This window comes from Struthio camelus, chromosome 4, assembly GCF_040807025.1.
Source record: "Struthio camelus isolate bStrCam1 chromosome 4, bStrCam1.hap1, whole genome shotgun sequence".
Lineage (NCBI taxonomy): Eukaryota > Metazoa > Chordata > Aves > Struthioniformes > Struthionidae > Struthio > Struthio camelus.
Window position 1 is genome coordinate 48,060,812 of NC_090945.1, and position 20,704 is coordinate 48,081,515.

The 20,704-nt window shown below is 35.7% G+C and overlaps 1 protein-coding gene across 1 annotated transcript in view; it reads right to left on the minus strand.

Annotated features, from left to right (window-relative positions):
- AGA (aspartylglucosaminidase) overlaps nucleotides 1-20,704 on the minus strand; it is a 153,977-nt gene that overhangs the window by 51,151 nt on the left and 82,122 nt on the right. The window contains exon 14 of the mRNA XM_068942545.1: nucleotides 17,441-17,527. The gene's annotated coding sequence lies outside the window, so the exon portion shown is untranslated. The remainder of the gene's footprint in view (nucleotides 1-17,440; nucleotides 17,528-20,704) is intronic.

A 20,704-nucleotide genomic window follows, 5' to 3' on the forward strand; every position in this document is an offset into this window, starting at 1 on the left:
AGCGCTAAGGTTTCCTGACATTATTCCAGTTTACAAGGGAAACATGCCAAGTTTACTCAACTAACAGTATAGGGTGAATTAGATAGAAATCAATAGATTATCTTTGTATCAGGACCCCAGCACCAGTAAAATGACATTTACAATGATAAATAGTTTACATCTCAGGAAGGGATAAAACTTGTAATAGAGGAATACTATGGAGCACCTTTCCAACACCATTCTACCCCCAAGCAGCAGATAGCTGCTGAGAAGCTGCACAAATGTGCAGGAAATGCAGGGGACAGCTCCTGACTGACAGGGATTTAAAAAAAAACCCAACAATTTCAGAGAGATTCTCTCCTAAGTTTACCTTCAGAATATTTCTAATCCTAACCCAAAACCTGTCACTGGGAGAACTGTGGATGCTATAGAAGTTGCTTCTGATTCAGAGAGCGCAGTTACACTGCTTGCACTTATTTTAATCAGAAGAATAATGCATGCATTTGTTAAAGAAGCTTTGCATTTTTCACGTCTCTTCAGAAATGAACGAAAAAACCCAGTAACTCAACTCTGCCACTGTGAGGCCTTCAGCTGTACAGCATTAGGTTAACAACAGAGATATTTTTTCAAAGATGAAGGGCATTTCTTCCCTAAGATATAGAAGTTATTTCCACCTAGCACAGTACATTTTTACTGTAATGATTACTATGTATCTGTGAAGGAGGTTCCTATTAAATTGATTTTATTTCATGACACTAGAATTAGTGTAGAAAATATTATCTGAAATGCTTTCTGTGACAATTGAATAATCTGAAAAAGAAAATATAGGTAATACCAATTTATGGTATGAAAGATACAAGGTAGAAAGATTAATAGAAATGTAAGGTGGAAAAATCCAGAACCCCAAGTGTATGAATGATCATATATGCCAGCTCACCAGGGATACTGGAGACCAAATGCAATGTCCAATTAATATCGTATATATTTGTAAAAATATTGGTTTTTTACATTTCTGTTTCTTCTGATAAAAGTATCTGTATTCTGGATGCACAGAGGGGCTACTTTGGAAAAGCTCCCTTGTACAGAGAACATGAAGTAGATCTCATAGTTATACACAAGTTAGTGCTTTACAGATAGCATCAGGGATAACCAGAAGTGTGCAAAAGCCTAACAATTATTAATATTAGTAGTAGTATTACTAATATTAGTAGCTTTAATATTAATTTCCTCACGGTTGTAAACTCTAATCAAATATGACAAGGCTTGTGTTCTTGTATTATGCTGATGTTTTTAATGCTCTTTGAGTAGTTTTACGTTATTCTGATCCTTTTTTCATGGTTCTTATTTTGCTTTCTAATTGAATAATTAGAAGTATCTTTCATAGGGATATATTAAACTAGAAATGTTAAGCTACTAAGAAATGGACTGTAAAAAAAATCTCAACTTTACACGGTGATCTTTACAGCAACTAATTTACATAAAGTGAGAACTTCAATCTGTATATGTGTGTATATTTTGAATATAAAAGATTACTTTATTAAAATGACAGCATCTTTTTACTCTATTTATTAATTTATAACTTTTCTAATGCTTAGTGCTTTGAGATTTCCAAAATGCTATAAAGATATAAATTGCTAAATACCAATAGATAACAGATGTACATATTATTAGTCCCACTTTACCAGAGCAGAGAGACAAGATGTGTTGTCAATACTTTAGCGAGAAGCTTTGATTACTTCTTTTTGACATATAGCAAGTGCTGCACACCACAGTGAGATAGAGTAGGATTGAGATTCTATTCGTTTACTTTTCCTATCTGTTGAAAAATGCTTTCTAACACTATAATGACAGACAAATAAACTTCTGTGCAAATTTGCACCTATAATTACATTACTAGAACACACTTAGGTGATCCAAATGCCATATGCATATGAGTAAAAGTGCACCTTATACATGGGAAAATAACATTTTCCTATAATGCCTCTCTAGTCTCTTTTTTTTTTTTTTAAACTTTGCTGCTGTTTGTCTGTTTTTCCGAGTGATAGCTGATATTTGGTACACAAATAAACTATCTACTTTCCAGGAATAATTTTTGAGCTTCAAGGATTTTATCTCAAGGAGTGGTAAACTAGCATAATCCAGACAGAAAGTAAAACTTGCTTTCTTGGAAATGAAGCTAGAAGTATTAAGATGACCTTCTCTAAGAGAACATTAATAATTTATCTAAGGTTAAAAGCAGTACTGGGAATGAGTTAAATTTGTTCTCTCTGTAGGGTGTAGTGCCCAAGCTACATATCCAAGCTACATATGTTTTATTAGGCAATGTTGCCTACCAACATTGTTTTATACAAAAATTTAACATTGGTAGTATATCATTTCCACACTGCTCACAAAATATATTTTTAATTTCTCACCCTGAAAAAATTCTAATGACTACAGTAACAAGTAAAAATGTTAAACACATTGTTTTTAAAAGGTTCTTTAACAAAGGTTCATATTCCTTGTGCACAAATCTCACCACCGCCAACAGTTAAAAAGGCAAAGAAAGCAGTACGTTACTCCCAAACTCTTGAATATGGCTAAGACGACTATCTGATTTGAACATACCTTTGGCTATACATCCTGATTTTATATCGATGGCTTGCAAAAACACTAGATTTATATGCAAATCATATGCATCTTTCAGGATCCCGTTACAGGTCACAGAATGTCTTGATCTTTATTGATTGCTATATCAGATAAAGATTAAGTTCTCATAAACTGTATTTTCCATGAGTCTAAAACACTAGTAACTTTGGATGTAAAGTGACATCTTGAATAACTAAAAATAGTAATACAGTAATGATAAAATGCATTATTACACTTTTCTTTCACTATTAAGCTCATAAAAGTTAAAATAATCAAACCGATAGTCACATTTTATATGAAATCATAAACATATAACATGGTATCTCACTTCTAAACATACTCTGCAAAAGAAAAAAAAAAGTTTTCCTGAATGATAAAATCTCAAAGTGAATGTAATATCTTTGTCTAGTAATAGTCTGTATCTTTTCTCAAATATTACTAGCGAGGAAGAAAATCATGTAGGTCAAAAACAGGCATAGGGGTATATCTAAAGCAGCTCATAATAATATATTCTCCTTTACTTTGCACTTTTGTAGATGCTGGCACTTCCATAGCAATAGTATACTTTAAAGGATGTTTCTAACCGCTGATATGTTGGTGAAAGCATAACTCAGCTAATAATTAATTTGATTTAAATATGGGTGGATCTTAAAATACCCTTTACAGCACTCATAATTATGACTGATCATACATTAAACCCTTAGGGTGTTTATATCTAAAGACAACCTTCAGAATAAATGTTTCATCTGGTCTGTACAGTAATTTCACACAAAACTTAAAACATTATGATGGTATTAATGTTGGTTAAGTTCACGTGCTCATGTCTCCCTCTAGTGTCTATATCTGTTCTGTATTTTTTTAACTGTTTTTAGAGATTCCAGTCAGTGCAGAGGCTGAAGTTTGGCAAGGACATTACAGAACAATGTCCTTCTAGCAAGGAAAAACAGGTTAAAAGTGAGACATTTGCAATGCGCTTATCACATCTTCTAGTCTTTTTTTTTTTAAAGATACAATACATATAAAGCAAATATGAACCTAATTCTCAAAGGGAAAAGAGTTTAATCTTGATGATTCTTTGGATCTCTCCTCAGTCTTTACCCTAGCATCTGTAAGATTTACTAACTTTCTAACTTCTTTCTTCAATAGGGAAATATGCGATTAAGACTTTTTTTGCTAAATCTTCCTGATGTGCAAAAATACTGTGTCACCATAAAATGTAGAGACAACTCAGAAAGTTCATGTTTGGATTTAGTTAGACCACAAGAACTTGGTTTTGGCAGGCTTTCCAAACAAGCAGCCTCCTGCAAAGTAACATATATAAGGATGTCAATAAATTTAAAAAGAAACAACTTTTGCCTTACTCCCTTTTATTACTGTTTAAGCTACTATTGGTAGGAATAGAGGTAGTTGTATCTGCAGTATATCCTATCAAACAGCCATGTCTAATGTCTACTGTTATCAGATATTACTGCTGTTTAATGCTGTGTTATAAGACCACGGGAACTGAACAAATAAATCTTTTGAATTTGACTGAAGGATTCCTTCCGCATACACCTTTCTGTAGTAAACTGCATTTGTAGATATAACTGTATGCAGTTTCACAGCTTTGTGTTCACAGACTGAAACATAAATGGTTTACGACTCTTAGGGACAGCACTATTTATAGAATCACTGTAGCATTGACATCTTTTGTATTTAAAATGTTGGTGTGACATTTATAACACTAAGTCATTTTATCTCTGTGTCTGTGTCATCCATGACTTCTTAACGTATGAATGTTCATTTTCTTAAGTTGTTTTTTTAATCTCACCCAATAAAGACACTTGTTTTGTATCAGTGCTGAATTCTGTCAGACACTCTCCCAGATTTCGTGCATAGAAAAACACCCTATTTAGCAGTATCATTAATTTTATTTTCAATGATCAAAAAATTAAAAAGACTGGTAAGTTCTTACTGGTCAAACATAAGGTAAAACTTTTAAATCATGTTTTCCTAGGTATATCTAATTCTGAAAAAGTTGAGTATTCTTTTGCTAGTTAATACTTCCTCTCCTTTTATTCCCTAATTACTCTTAGTGATCTTACAAGCTACACTCGGCCTATTTACTTTACATCTCATTATGTATAACTGGAATTGCCTGGTGCTAGTCATCACTGGAATGAAAACTAACCAGCTATGTGTTTTATTGAGTTTTATTGTCAAGAAGAAACTTGGAATTCTATTTGAAGAGGAGATCCAAAGTTTAAGGGGCTGTACATTGAAACAGCCCCTACTGAGAACATTTTACATTAGTGAAGATAAAATTCAACTAGTAAGCCTATTTTTTCTCTCTAAAATCTGTTTAAACTGAAGGTTGAACAAAAGAAGTAGGTTAAAAAGAACCATTAATAACATTTATGGCAATGGGCACAATGCTGACTTACATCATCTGCAAATCTGCATCACACCATGTATCCCAATATAAACACTTAATCTTCCTTAATATGCTCGTATGAAAGCAATAATCCATATTGTCAACATTTCTATTTCCCTAATTAATTTAGCATTTGGACCTTCCCTACATGTCTATGTCTTTTTTACAGGGCACTGACTAATGCTGGAAATGCTGAAAGACATAATCTTAACTTCATGGTGGCCCTCATAAACAACAGAGCAATGTTTGAACTTAGGCTGAGGTAATGAATATGCAATCATATTGTCTGAATAACTACTACTACTGCTACAATAAAGCTGGATAGCACTGGCTGCTCTACCATCTAAGTTTTAAAAGAAAAGGGTCAAACTACATTTTGGACAATCCAGGAATTTCAGTAAATACCCTGGGAATATCTAATGGTGAGGTCTTGGTGGAGGCCCATTTCTCTTTGATCCTTGCTGAGTTCGGTTGAAAGATAAGTCCTTAGTTATTCAAACTAAGGCTTTTTGAGATAGGCAGAGTCTGAACTTTAGGAGCAAAAGGAACATTAAAAACAAAGAAGGATATGGCCACTCTCTTTGGACACTGCCAAGATAAGTTGTAACTGAAAGGGTGCTTTTCAGATCTCAACGTCTGGATTTGGAATTGGATTTCAGCTTCTCAAAAATTTTCACTTATGTATTTAAATACTCTGTGGGAACTAGTCTGTAACAATTAATATATGAGCTATTTTATCTTAAAATCAAATTATCTTTAAATATATTATAATAATGAAAACCACAATCACCTAATAAAAAAGAGTAAGAATCATGATTATGATGATTAATGATTGCTTAATCAATTCACAAGCTGCTGTATTGGAAATATAGTTTCTAAACAATAGAAACTAGCTCGTAGTAAATTACAAATCTAGGTTGAATGAATATGCTGTTTGAATAAAAACAATATCTAGGAATTTAAAGTCATTCCGAGTCTCCCACCCAGTGAGATGGGTATTTTCTTTGGAAAATATTTCTACTTTGACTTTCTATCTAGCTGTTTTCCAATCACTTTCTTGTGTTTTGGGTGAATTTTGTTCAGTTATAATCATTTACTTTTTTGTGTTCACTTTCAGAGAAGATTTGCATCAAGCAGTGTCTTAGGTGGAAATCAATTCCACAGAGCTTTCACAAGTATTTCTATTAGAAAATATTAAATGTATATGCACATTAGCTATGTTGAGAACACTCAAGAATTTATCAACTCAGGAAATCAACTTAGTTTCAATAGTGAGTAAATAACATTCAATATTTGCAGAGTTTCATGATTCTGAACCACATGAAATAAATAAATAGGAAAATATCAAAAATACTGTAAGTTGCTTTTAAATACAATATGAGAAATAAGAGGTTACGTTTTCAGACCTGTTCATTACAAACAGATCTATAAATAATGCTACTCTCTTGGGTTTAAAAAATAGCTTCCTCGTTTTTTTAAAGAAAAGTACATTTCAAAATGAAATACAGATGTATGTGAATACAAGCAACAGAAGTATCTTCATTTGGGTCATTTAAAGTAAGATTGCACAAAGCCTTTGTTGGCTAGAAAATGGGCAACGAAACCTAAAGATTCATTACTCTATTGTCTAAATGAAGGTGTCTGTGCACTATTAACAATCTCTGTACCATTTAGTCTCCAAACAGTTTGAGGACATATGCTTTCATGGCTGGAATGCCAAAAGAATGAGAACTTTGTACAAAATTTGGTATGTGAAATAATTAAGCATATAAGGCCCAAAATTAGTCTATCATGGTCAGAAAACAACAATCCTAAAGAAATATTTTTCTTCTGATATTTGAGAAGATCACACTTGAGTGCTGAGATATAGCAGAATATTTTTGTTTTATCATACATTTTAAAACAGAAAGAGGAATAATTTTCATATTACTACATTCTTTTTCTCTCTAGTCATTCTTTTATGTTTATCTCCCCTTTCAGTTTAATGTTCTCCCCTTTTTAACAGAGGTCTTAATTGCTCTTAGAAATAATATAGGTGTACCTTCTGACTGACAGTTCTGACTCAGACTATATCATATAAATAAACAAATGAGCGTCAGACATGAAAAATGAGGAGAGTACTACTATACCTAAATCATTCACTTCATTTCTTAACTGCAAAGATGATGCTCTGAAGAAAGTCCAAAGATACTGATAGAATGTACTAAGTACTGTGCATGGTAATGTGCCCTCATGAATCCCACAGGACATTATTAGGCAGGTTAAAGCAGACTGTTAGTTTAAGTGCTTCTTATTTAGTTAATCTATTTTTCACAATATAAAAATATTCCTTAGAAGAAAGCCAGTATAAGCAACAGAGTTTTTGTACCGAAGTTTTCCATCAGGAGTATGCTCCTGAGAAAGAGGAGGAAATTGCTAACAGTCAAAAAGAAACAGTGAGATGCAGACCTCCACGCAGGGAGCCTTGTATGCCTATGGCTCTCCAGAGAACTGGAACAGAATCTGTTCTTTCTTCGACAGCTTCTCCCACCGAGAAGAATGCAAAGGCACATCAAAACTAGTAACCCCTCCATGGGAGTAGCTCCTTTCATGTCCAGTTATGCTCTCATCACCTACAACAAACAACCTCAACTTTGGCAATGATACATTTCTCTATATTTAATATTGGCCTCCCTTTGTTCAGTTTATTCAGCTCTCTTCTTCCATCTTAGTTTCAAACAAAGGTCGGAGAAACAATAGTGAAAGCCAAAAACAAACCGAGTCCAAAGAGATAATAATCTCTCTTTCTTAATGTTAACTCTGATGGATGTGACAAAGTTCCTTTCTCAGCCCTCGCAAAGTCAGTAAAAAGATTCCATTGACTTGAACTAATCAAACTTTACTAAAAATTGGCAGTTAATTAGACACTGAGTTTTCCTTCTAGTTCAGACTGGTTTTGCATTTTATTACAAAGAAGTCAGAAGATACAAGGCCAATTGTGCTTAATCACTGAAAGAAGGAAGAGGCTGATGTATTTGTGTTAATATGTTTATTTTTCATTGGGCAATTGGGGCACAGCCTGCATGGCTATGACACTTGCTGGTCAATTTATTAACTGTTACACATACACTGAGTAATTAACTCAAAATTAATACTTGCTAGGCATTCCTCAAAAATTTATCTGGAAGTGGATAGGCGGGCTGTATATTTGAGTGCATGCTCACTACCCACACAGCAGCAGATTGTGATCTCAACCTCACTAATCCTTATGTTGATCTGGGGTACTATCAGTCATATAAGGCAGAGATTGCTTAAACACTTGCTTTGTAAAAGGCAAAAAATGACATTTTCTTCCATTGAAATCAATTAGCTTGCTTTCCATTTCTGAGCAGAAAATGTAGGCTAGGATCTGAATAAGAAAACAAACCTGTGGATATCCGTGTCTAGGCTTCTATAGCGTGTACACATTATTTCCTGCAAGAATAATTATATTTATCTAGAAAAGCAAATCTTACTACTGATCTTCTATTTTATATTGTTTTGTGTTTAGGAAGGGCCAACTGTGCCTAAAAACCACATTAAACTCATGCAGACCTTTGCTGCAGTTTCAACACAGTTATTAGCAGAATTTACATTTCTCTACCTGTTCCAATATATATTTTTGTAAATCTTTAAAGGCCACATTTGAGGGAAGCTTTTAATGAAGTTCAACAGCTCAAAATCAGCTGTTTTCTTTAGGATGTTTATTTTTCTGGATCAACTGTAATTTTCATATCCAGTATAATGTGACATGCACTGAGGTAGATATGTTTCTGAAAGTGTTTACATTGGCTTAATACTTTTCAGTATGCAATAAAGCAAACAAAAAGACTACCTAATTTCACTTCATTTTAAAGTATAGAACTTTGAATACATACGGTAATTTGAGATTTTTTTGAAGCTGTTATCCATACTTTTGGATTGGCTTGGCACCAAATAACTGTTGGTGTGGTTAAAAACAGAAGGTTGTCTTCTACCAAATGCAAACTTTTGCTGCTTCAGTTCTGGAATGTTTTTTCCTTAAAATCATATTATCGGAGAAATGCTTACATTGTTATGACTCTTTATTGACTATGCTTATGGAGATAAGGAGAGATACTATATTCATCACATTTAGCTCCTAGGCATGAAGAAAGCATTTCAAGAGAAATTTTGTTCATGTTTGAACTGCAGTCTTCATAAAATAAAGAATTCCTTGACTGGAATATTGGATTACAGGAATGATAGTATGGAATATCAGAATAGTCAGCATGGATTTATGGAGAGGAAATCATGCTTAACTAACCTTATAGCCTTCTATGATGAGATGACTGACTTGGTGGATGAGGGAGGAGCAGTGGTTGTTACCTTTACTTTAGTAAGATTTTTGACATTGTCTCCTCTAACATCCTCACAGACAAGTTCATGAAGCGCAGGCTAGACCCGTGGTCAATGAGGGGGACTGAAAACTGGCTGAATTGCCAGGGTCAGAGGGTCCATGAAGTCTAAATGGAGGCTGGAGACTAGTGGTATCCCCCAGGAATCAATAATGGGTCCAGTACTGTTTAACATCTTCATTAATGACCTGGATGATGGGATCGAATGCATCCTCTAGAATTTTGCAGCTGCTATTATAACACTGGGAGGAGCGGCTGATACACCAGATGGTTATGCCGCTATTCAGAGGGACATCAGCAGGCTGGAGAAATGGGCAGAGAGGAACCTCATGAAGTTCAACAAAGGGAAATGCAAAGTCCTGCACCTAGGGAAGAATGACCTCATGTAACAGTATAGGTTGTGGACTAACCAGCTGGAGAGCTGCTTTGCAGAGGACGACCTGGAGACCTAGTGGACAAGAAATTGAACATTAGCCAGCAATATATCCTCATGTCAAAGAAGGCCAATGGTAACGTGGGCTGCATCAGGAACAGCGCTGCCAGCAGGACAAAGGAGGTGATCCTTGCCCTCTATTGAGCGCTGAGGAGATCATACCTGGAGTGCTGTGTCCAGTGCTGGGCTCTCCAGTACAAGAAAGACATGGATTTACTGGATTAAGTCCAGCAAAGGATCACAAAGATGATTACGGGACTGGAGCATCTGTCATATGAGAAGGGGCTGAGAGAGCTGGGACTGTTCAGCCTGGAAAAGAGAAGGCTCAAGGGGTCTCTGATCAATGTTAACAAATATCTAATGGGAGGGTGTAAAGATGGAGACACACTCTTCTCGGTGCCCAGTGACAGGACAAGAGGCAATGGGCACAAATTGAAATTCAGGAAATTGCATCTGAACATAAGAAAATACTTCTTCACTGTGGGAATGCCTGAAGAGGCATTGGAAGAGGTTCTCCAGAGAGATTGTGGAGTCTCCATCCTTGGAGATAGTCAAAATCTGGCTGAATATGGTCCTGTGCAGGCTGCTCTAGCTGACCCTGCTTGAGCAGGAGGGTTGGATCAGATGATCTCCAGAGGTCACTCAGATCACTCTTCTGTGATTCTGTGGTCACCCACTTGCACAGGGTGGATCAAAGAAACATAATTTATAAAACAGATAATAATAAACCTTAACATGTGACCTAATGAGTAGGGTGAGAGCTAAACCTGTAACAAATACAGCCTTCTGTGTAACTTTAATGGCTAGGTTTTAAACTGGTCAGAATAAAATCCTACATAACAGCTGCTTCGGATTTTTCTAAGTCATCTAATTAAAACCCTGTATAGAACATGTGACAAACTTCTGACAGAATCCTGCTTGTTCAGAAACACATGGTTTCTTATTGAAATTATACACATTGTTCTTCATTGGCACTCAGCATAAAGAATCACCAGGTTTCCTGAGCCCATAGATTCAGAGAATTCCATCAGTGGACTACGTGGGAGGAAGAAAGTCAGGTCTTCCAGGGTCTTGAAGAATCTGCAGGAGCACACAGGTTGAATTACAAGTGAGTGCATTTGGGCTTTTTCGTCCTGTGTTTCTGAACTATGACTCCAAGAACTCCGTCACCACCGACTCTTGTCTCAGAGGAGGGATTCATTCTTTCTTATTGATAATTTACACATTTTCATTTGGAATAGGAAGGATATAAAATTTTGAAATCTCTAGCAAAATGAAATTACCTCTCTTTAAACAAAACAAAACTCCTATTTTACAAAGACTTTTCTTTCTATTTGCTGCCACTCATTTATAACATTGCATATCCTGCTGGTACATTGCTAGTAAGGAATAATGTCCTTCAGTTCAAAGTAGGTAACTGCTAGACTAGAAGTAGTTCACATGGAGAAGACATACTAGTTAGTATTCAAATGGTTCGAAATTATTACTTAATTTTTAAAGATGTAAAAGATTTAGTAGGTAGTCTCAAAGGTTTATACTTTAGCATTCCCAAAGAGAAAAAATATGCTGAAAGCATCTTTTTAGCTGAATCAGACTTGCACACAGCTGGACAACTAAAGAATAAAGAAAAAACTTATCGCAAAATATCCACTTAAGAGGTAACTGAATATTGTCACCTAAATACATTTTGTTATCAAGTGTCTGCCACTTTATCTAGTACTCTGCCTCAACAGAGAACTGTATCTGGAAGGTCCAACTTTTGTGATCTATTAAGCTGTGAATAAGACTTAACACAGAGTTTTGAACAAGGAGGAAATATGAGTGTTAATAAAGAGAATCAGGATGCAATATTAAGTGAAAGGTAAGATAGCAGTAAACAACATATCATAATCAAAGCAGAATTTTATTGAAAATTCAGCATTATTATGATATAATAAAAATTATGTTTATTATTCTGATTATTATGTCATCACTGCATCCCAGCGTAGAAACGGCCTAAAAAGGCAGCTGTACACTATCATAGTAAAATAATACACAGGAACACACAAGACCAGATCAGATGAGAAAACTCATCAGGCAGACCAAATTGTAAAGTCATGTTAGACATGGGGCATCTTTCAACTCTGCAAATTCCATAGAACTGAAGTTTGAAACAGGAAAGAAGGGAAAGGAAAGGAGGTGGAATTATAGAAGGTGTATTTTTTTAATGACTGTTTTGATTTTTTAACATCTGTCTGATGGAAATATAAAGCATCCCAAAACTGCAACAAAGTGGCAATGTTTGGAGAAATACTGATGTTACCATCACTCTCTTTATATTGCAATAATAAATAGGATTGTTTTCTATCTTAAAAAAAATTCCAGTCAATTATTTATTAATGTAACAATAGCTGTAAAAGATAGATCTGAGGCACTGAGCCATTGTTAGGAACCGTAGGATTCCAGATTGCAGAGGCCAGACTACCAATCCTACCACAGGACACATTATATCTTATACTGAGTGAAATTCAATGAAACTTGCAGTTCTAAATCCAAGCTATCATATTCTAATGCAGGTTCAGGCAAAAAAGAGGAGACTTCTGAGGAGTCTATGGAGACTAGAGAGGAGACTATGCAGCATATTCGCATAGGATTATTGTCAGATATGTAAAGAAGCAAGGGCATTTCAGCCTTATTTTCACAGCTCGTCGCTGCATGTTGTACCTGGTTCTGCATACCAAGTGATGTTGTAATTCCTTGGCAAATACTGTCATGTGAAGTAGATAGCAAATTAAGACATCTTGGACTGAAAATTCTACTCATCATACAAAGACAAAATGCTGGCAATCTTGTGACAGATTTTCTTATATTGAACTTGTGCCTAATAGTGTTTCAGGATGCTCTAAAGGATCAGGATGCTGCTTTTTGACTAGTATTTTGATCTAATGCTCCTGCTGGATACAAAAAGCATAAAATCCAGTTCTTTGGAAACTGCACTAGCAGTTCCACTTTGGTATTATATATCTGTACAATATGCATAGCATTTATACTCTAAAAACAAAAGTATCAAAGCAAAGGAATGCTGACAGAAAGAAGATTAATGAAACCATTTTTTTTCTAGCAACAGAATTCTTTCTCCTGCTAAAAATATTTTAACTGATTAATGTCAATTATTTTTTGTAAGATTCATATCATTTTCTATGGCGAAAAGAGAAATTTCAGTGAGGAGGAATAAGACATACTGAACGACTATATCGTAAAAAATATTAGTTCTTCTGTTTTGCTTCTACTATCAAATTTTATCACCTGATACGCATGTGATTCAGATCAGATCATAAATAAATTTTTGCCAAGATTTTACTCCTAAACCTGGTGTAAAAATATAATCAGTTGAAATGTGGTATTTTTGAAATAATAATGCAACAAAATTATTATTTTTCATTTTTAAGTAGATTTACAAAAATTGTGGGAAGCATTTGAAAGAGAAATGAACAAGTAATTTCAAACAAAACCATTTAAATCTGAAGAAAAAAATATTCTGACAAGACAAAGGAACAGATTCTGCCTTCAGTTACAGTCACTAGGGCAATATTGAAATTATTCAGCTATGAATGATAGTAGACTCAGACGCAAAGTTGCTGTCCTCAGTAACAAGCCAGTTTTTGCCTTACATCCACTTTGGAGAAAAGATTTATGTGCTCTTATTATCTGTAAAGACTCATGAGAAAGCAGATAGTGAGCACATTGTCCCCACAGTTTACATGAGGAAAAGGTTTCTGTTTATCATAATGATCTCTTGAATAACTACTTTTTAATCCTATGTTAGAAAGAGCAAGACAGCTGCATTTGAAACCTTTCTTCCAGATGTGGTATCGCTCGGTTGCTGCTTTTTCATGGTATTCAGGGATTGGTGTAATTAGACTGATGGGACTTTGGGTCATGCTTAGCAATTAACTCTGCTAATACAGCTGATGTGTCCAAATGTTCCTTCTGGGTATCGGTGTAAACATTTTCTCTTGATAATTCTCTGCTATCCACTTCTTACAATAATGAACTGGCAGTTCCTTCTACTATTTAGAGCTCATGTTTATCACTTTGAGATTAATATATTAGAATTTAATTTCTTCTTTATTAATAAACAGTGTAAATAACTGATATTACCAGAGAAGGATAAAGAGATCAAAGAAAGCAGATTATGAACTTAGGTTAGTGCACTGTATGCATCGTTATTTATAATGGTTCATCAGGAAAGATGAGGAATTCCACATTGCTGAATACTTTTAAAATTGCAACTTCATTGATTTGTCAGTGAAATGCAATTCAACTATAGTACTTCAGTCTTTAACTTGGATGGCTCATGTTGCAGTTTGATCCTGCAAGGTGCTAAGTCTCCAGTTAGTAAAGTTAATAGCACTCAATACTTTACAGAATAAGGCCAGAGACAGGAAACTGTGTAGCTGCCAAAGTATACTCAAGAAGGACCCAAAAGCTGTTAGAAGAAGGAAGTATATTGGAAAACAAATGTTATTTTGCCAAGAAAGGTAGAAAACAATACACACTGAATATACAACTAAATGATGCATCATGATGCCATCACCACCACATATCAGCAAAGAAGGTAATAAATAAATATATTAGGAAAAATAGCAACATGCAGTGAAGTGCGACTGGACTAAAGAGACAAATGTTCTTTTTCCATGCTCGACTACTGAAACAAGAAACAAGTATTTCACTACTTCTCTTTCTCTTCTGCCTCTTCCTAATGTTATATTCTTCAGGGTTCTGCCTCTCATTATGTTTTGTACAGTGCTTAACAGGACAGCTCCTTAATCATAATTATAATCTAATACAAAAATATTAAATGTATAGATTGGTTACAAATTCTACTCTTCTTGAAAAAAAGAGGGGTTAGATTCAGTAAATGACTCAATAAAGGCGCACAGAAATAAATGAAGTGTCTAAATTTAAAATCACAATAGAAAATATCAGTTGTTGCTAAACACTGTAAGTGCCTGACTCATCTGAGTACCTCCCTGCTTGATCTATGTAATATTTAGCATTTCTGTGACAGGATCTTGTCTGCCCCAGAACTGATCCACTCAGTAGAGATTAGCTCCTAATTCCCATGCAAGCCTGGTATCATTCAGAAAACAAGCACCACCCAAATCCTGGAAGAATCCAGATCTAGCAGGTGTTTTCAGATCACACCTAACACACAGTGACAGGACTAGCCTATTCCGAAACTTCGGCTGTGACCGCTTTATGTCTGTGGGAAGAAACAGAAGGAACGCAGCCAACTGCCTTCTTGTATCAGGAGTGAGGAAATCAGGGCCTGCAACTTCAGTTGTTCAACTCATCCTCTGAGATCTTTGCCTCCTCCCTGACCCTGACTTTGGACTTACCTCTGGCTCTGTCTCAAAACCATGCTGATCCTCCTACTAGGGTATCTGTATTACAGTTTTAGTTTAGAACTGTAGTACACTGTTCATGTGAATCTCCCAATCACCCCCACTAACTGTGCCTTGATCACAAAACTTCCCTCCTTTGGAGGAAGCTCGACCAGGAAGATCCATTCCCGTTGTGCATTGACAGTGCTCCCTGGTTAGTTCTCGTGGGAAGCAACTACTGCTGGCCTAAGAGTCATCCTTCTTCCCCTCCCTTTTCCTTACATCTTGTTTTGTAAATTTAGTTTATCTTAGAGGAAATCAAAACATAGGTCACAACAAAGTAGGTAATAGTTAAATACTCAGTAAGAAGAAAACAAGCACCAGTAGGTACCTTCTTGCTCTGCTATAGCAAAATCTTAAGCTCACCCTATCCTTGAAAGCAGCTGTATGTACTAATTGCAGTAGGACAAAAAGTCCTTTACTGCTCTTAGTGCATAATGAAGGAGACTGCCCATCTAGCAGGGTTCTCACAGTGTATGGGATCTTTTTTCAACTCTTCAGTCTTTCTAGACATGCTGTGAATAGCTTTCTGTCTTTGTGAACTAGAGGACAGAACTGTGAAATGGAAGAAGATAAGGCTGCTCTGGAATAGCTCAGATTCTGCCTGTCTGGCCCATAAAAATCTAAGAACATTCTCACTTCCTTTCCCATGGTCATAAACTTTGGAGAGAATGTGGAACTTGTGTCAAAGGGGAAGACTACTGATTTAATGAATTACGTTGCTTATCCTTATTTAAGAATTTGTCTGAACCAGAAGATTGCTATCAGAAACATCCTCCTCTGCCAAAACCTTTTTTTTTGTCATGTAGGCCTTGTCTGAGGTGAGGAAAACCCTGACTAACTTAAGTCTTCCTGAACTCCTTTTCTTCTATGTCTCCCATATACGCTCTTGACTCTTGGACAGCTATAGCAAGAGTCATATTTTAGTGCTCAAAAGGACCAAACTCAAATTGACTTTTTTAATGATGCTCCATGTAAGCTGATAAAGATTTGTAAGTTACAGTGAAATCAAATGAGGGATGAGAAACTCACTGCTGGATAGAAAGGACAATATAAAAGCAAATTGGAATATAACGTAGCAGAACAGTTGAGTAGAGAGTTAACACTTCCTCTGACTGATTCTTCTGCTTCTGCCTCTGAAGCCTCAATTAGCAAGACAGTCCTCTCTTGGGGTCCACTGATTGCCAGTAAAGAACCACAATAAAACATGAAGAAAAAGCAATTCAACTTACCAAAGCTGGTTGTACAAACACTCTCTTCCCTTGTGTTCCTGGGAAAGCAGCTATTATGGATGGCAGTGTACGGGTCACTACTCCCTTAGGGACATCAAATACTATCAAGAGATTGGCTTTATACTGGCAAAATCCTGGCAGTATTTAGCATTTATGTGTATTTGGATAGACTCCAATCATTGTTCAGTTTTGAATAAGTGAGTGTTAGGGTGGTGGATGTGTAACAGATTGTTTTCATAAAGGGTAATATATCTTTTATGCATATGAGCCTATTGCTTTGTGGTTTATATATATTTTAATTTTTACTGACTATAAAAGTGCAATCAGTTCATAAAATGCGTATCAATAAAAATTAAACTCAGCATATAAAACAAAATTATCCAAAGTACTACAGTTAAACTAATTAAATCCAAGTATAGTGGCAATATTTTCATGAGACTTTGTTAGCTTGTTATTATTAGTTATAGATAAGAAGCTCAAATAATCACTCTTTTTCTCTGCAAGTTTGCATGACATAATTCCATTGACTATTATGAGCTAATGACACAAGAGATGCCCCCTTCATGCCAAGAATTCTCATTAAAGTATGATTTGACATCAGCTATTTCTGATCTTTTTAAGACTCAGAGCTGCAATACGGCTTGGTCAACAGCGATTAAAAGCTGTGCTTCAAAAGCACTATTTCCCAAACATAATTCTTTCCAGCCACTTTCTAGACCTAGGAACGTTGTTATTCCACTCACCACTCCGAGCATGAACTTTCTGTGCACTACTCGCTTTGCTATTCTGAGGAGGTACTGCACATACAAATACCTCATAACTGACCATATACAGAAGAGTATGTGCACCAGAGTACATATGTACCAAATATAGATAGCATATAACAAAATAACTGGAATTTATAACTGGAATTTTAGATGAAAGGAAAGCAATACCTTGCAATACTCAGAAATATCTCAGTCCAGCATTTTGTGTTGTATTCTTCATGGAACTTAGTAAATTAAAGATAGAAGATCCAAAAGCTGGAACAAAAACAAAAAAGAGTAAAGGCAGAGCTAGGATTCATGGTACACACCAGCTACTCAAAAAATGTTGTAATTATCCCCAAAACAGGTACTGCAAATACAGGCATTTAAGAGGTTACCATGTTAATGGGAACACAGTAAGAAATATAGATATATGTGTATGTATGTATGCGCAAATTCAAGACACACAAACAATTATCAGTAATGGTATGTAGTAAAATATGAGTTTTGTCTAATCTGGGACAACACACGGTGGATTACATGACTATAACATGTCCATGTCATCACTACAGAACAGAGCAGCACTTTTTTGGTTTGCTTAGCAGTGGCAATTGGTCAAGGAATACCATCACTTAGTTCTTCAAATTCAAGAAAACATACTTTTTTCCAGGAATGTTTTTTCGTTGTTGTTATTACTATTCCCTACAAGTTATTATTTTTCTTACAGTAATACATAAAGGTTGCACTCAGGGAACCTTGATTTGCAGTAGGCAGTAAAAGAAATAAAGGACAGACTATGTACTTATATAAATAATGTATGACATAAACAAATCAAAAGATAGCCTTGTATTTGTTCAGAAGTAAAATTTTTAGTATTGACACTTCACAGATTATACACATGTTGATGACAAGTACCTATGTATAATCAATGTATTGCTATAAAATTACTGGCTACAGTTCTTAAATTTTTCATTTATTGGTGTTATGATAAAGGGGTTTTTTTGAGAGATCATTTAACCCATTGTGACACATTCACAAAAAGTTACTGTAAACTCACCACAAAATATAGAGACTATTTGGAGAACATCATATTTGGGTTCAGCTAAACCCTCAAATTTTGTAGTGTTGGTCAAAATGGTGTTCATCTTTTTACCAAACAGAAAACTCCTTTTGACAAAAAAGAAAATTCTTAAGAAAGTGTTTATCTTTTTATTACTCTTTTCCTTTCTGTTTTTGCAATTCAGCTGTCCCAAAAATCTCACATTTTTCAAGAATACTATTTAACAGTTCCCCCCCCAATTTTTTTCAGGAATAATACAATATTGAAAGAATATATGAGCTCTAATTCTATTCCTGTTATTTTTCCTTTTAGTTGGTGATAATGACTATGTCTACACTGTTCTTGAGGGTCTCTCTAGTATAGGCATCCCTACGTTCACCTCTCAAAGTGTCCTACCTGCACTCACACAGCAGACCTTCTAAGATTTGTTGCAGTTGCTACTATTCTATACCATGGCTTTTCTACAACCTTATTAAACATAAGGCTCCTAGACAAGGAGCCTTGTCTTAACCCATCAGTGTCTCACAGCAAAAGTGGTGGAAATTTTCGGTCAGGGTAGTACCTCTGCGTTAGCAGCCTTCTATGCTGTTCCCCCATGGCCTTGCTAGATCCTGGAACCTGACAGCTTGCACAAAGCACAACGGCCAGTATGGCCACTGTCTTCATAAGGTCAGCATGCTGGAATAGCTACACCAAACTGCGTGGTGCTTTCTATCCTCATCCCAAGCTGTCCAAATGTCCTGCAGTAGTAGGGCATGCCAGCATGCCTCACAAGCAGGCTCTCTTCATCATCTGACAGGAAGTATGATCCTTTGCCTCACAGATAGTCTACAGTTCTAACCTGGAATCTACAGAGCTTAACAGCATCAAGGTTCAGAGCAGGACACCTGTAGGGAAGAAGCAGGAAGAAACCCTCCTTTAGTTTCTGTAAGAGAGGGGAAGAGCCATAGAATTTGGGGACTGAGTCAGAAGACACACATTTTATTCATGATAAAACCCCCAAAAGCATTACTGTTTCTCAGGCCAAAACATCATCCCTCACACAATTCATACACAAAGAACACGGCCTTATAACCTGCTTCCAAAGAATGGCATTCCAAGGGCCACAATATACTGCCGTCTTCCAAAAACCAAACAAGCAACTGGACAAAGGAGACTCTGCCTCTCGTCCCAGGCTGGAATATGAGACTAGAATGCCAGGAGCATTGGGCTCTTGTTGCCAAAAGATGTAACTCTAAGGAACACAACATTAAAGAAGCCTCCTCAGCCATGGCTATCATCAGAAACCTGTGAACTATGCTCCTACGTCAAGAGCATTTGACCTTCAGCAGCACTAACTAGTGCCACTGATTCTGCTTACTGATACTGTGGATCAGCTAAAGTTTCAGACTGCTGCTATTACACTAAATATCTGTTTGAAGATCCATAAAATACGGCAAAAGTTTTCAGGAATGTCTACTTTATGAGAATTTTGTAATTGACCTAGGTTCACAATGTATAAATTAATTATCTGATTTCAAATAGGTAGCTACTCTTTATGACAATACTCTCATAACTCAAAGATTACCCTTCATGAAGTTTATAAAAACAACTGGCCAGTTTCTTAGGCAATTGAATTAAAAAGTAACTCTTAACTTTTGATTACTTTCCCACTCCTGAGAAGTAAGCTCTCCACAACGATGTCTGCAACATCTCTCTCTTTAATAGCAATTGCATCAACAAACCAAGGATCTTGATTCCTTTCAACTGCCTGTAGGGATATATTTACTGTAAACTTATATTAAGCAGGGAAACTACTCTCTGGGAGTTTTAAGTAGTCCATTAGTATGATAAAAATTCTGCTCTCTAAAGCATTTCAGACTTTGCAATAGACTTGCATTTCTATACACTAGAACTATTCTATTGCATTTAGTGAAATTAGCTTAGATTATGCTAAATATATGTTAAGCCTTTCATGTTCTGCAAAATTACTGCAACAGTTCAGACACTGAAAATGGTGACATGACAGAAAGCTATGGACCTGCACATCAAAATACAGCTAGCAGGACTAACTACAGCATCCAGTTTGATCAACCAATTTATTCAGCCTTTCATGATTGACAGTTGGCCAGTTCATGTAATTATTCCAGTTTATCTAAAATGAAAAAAAAAAAGTCATAGCACATAGAATTGTAAAGAATACCAAAGCCTGTAGAGATTATATAGTACCATTTCACAAGTTATGCTGCTTCCATTAGGCACATGTCGTTTTCTAAAAAGCTGTTACGTAACTAATGAGTTTTTAAAATACTTCTTTTTCTGCTTGTAGACTGTAGACAATTGTAAAATGAATACAATGCTGGATAGAAGATTTGTATGTAAAAGACATTAGCAGCATTTACAAAGTCACACCA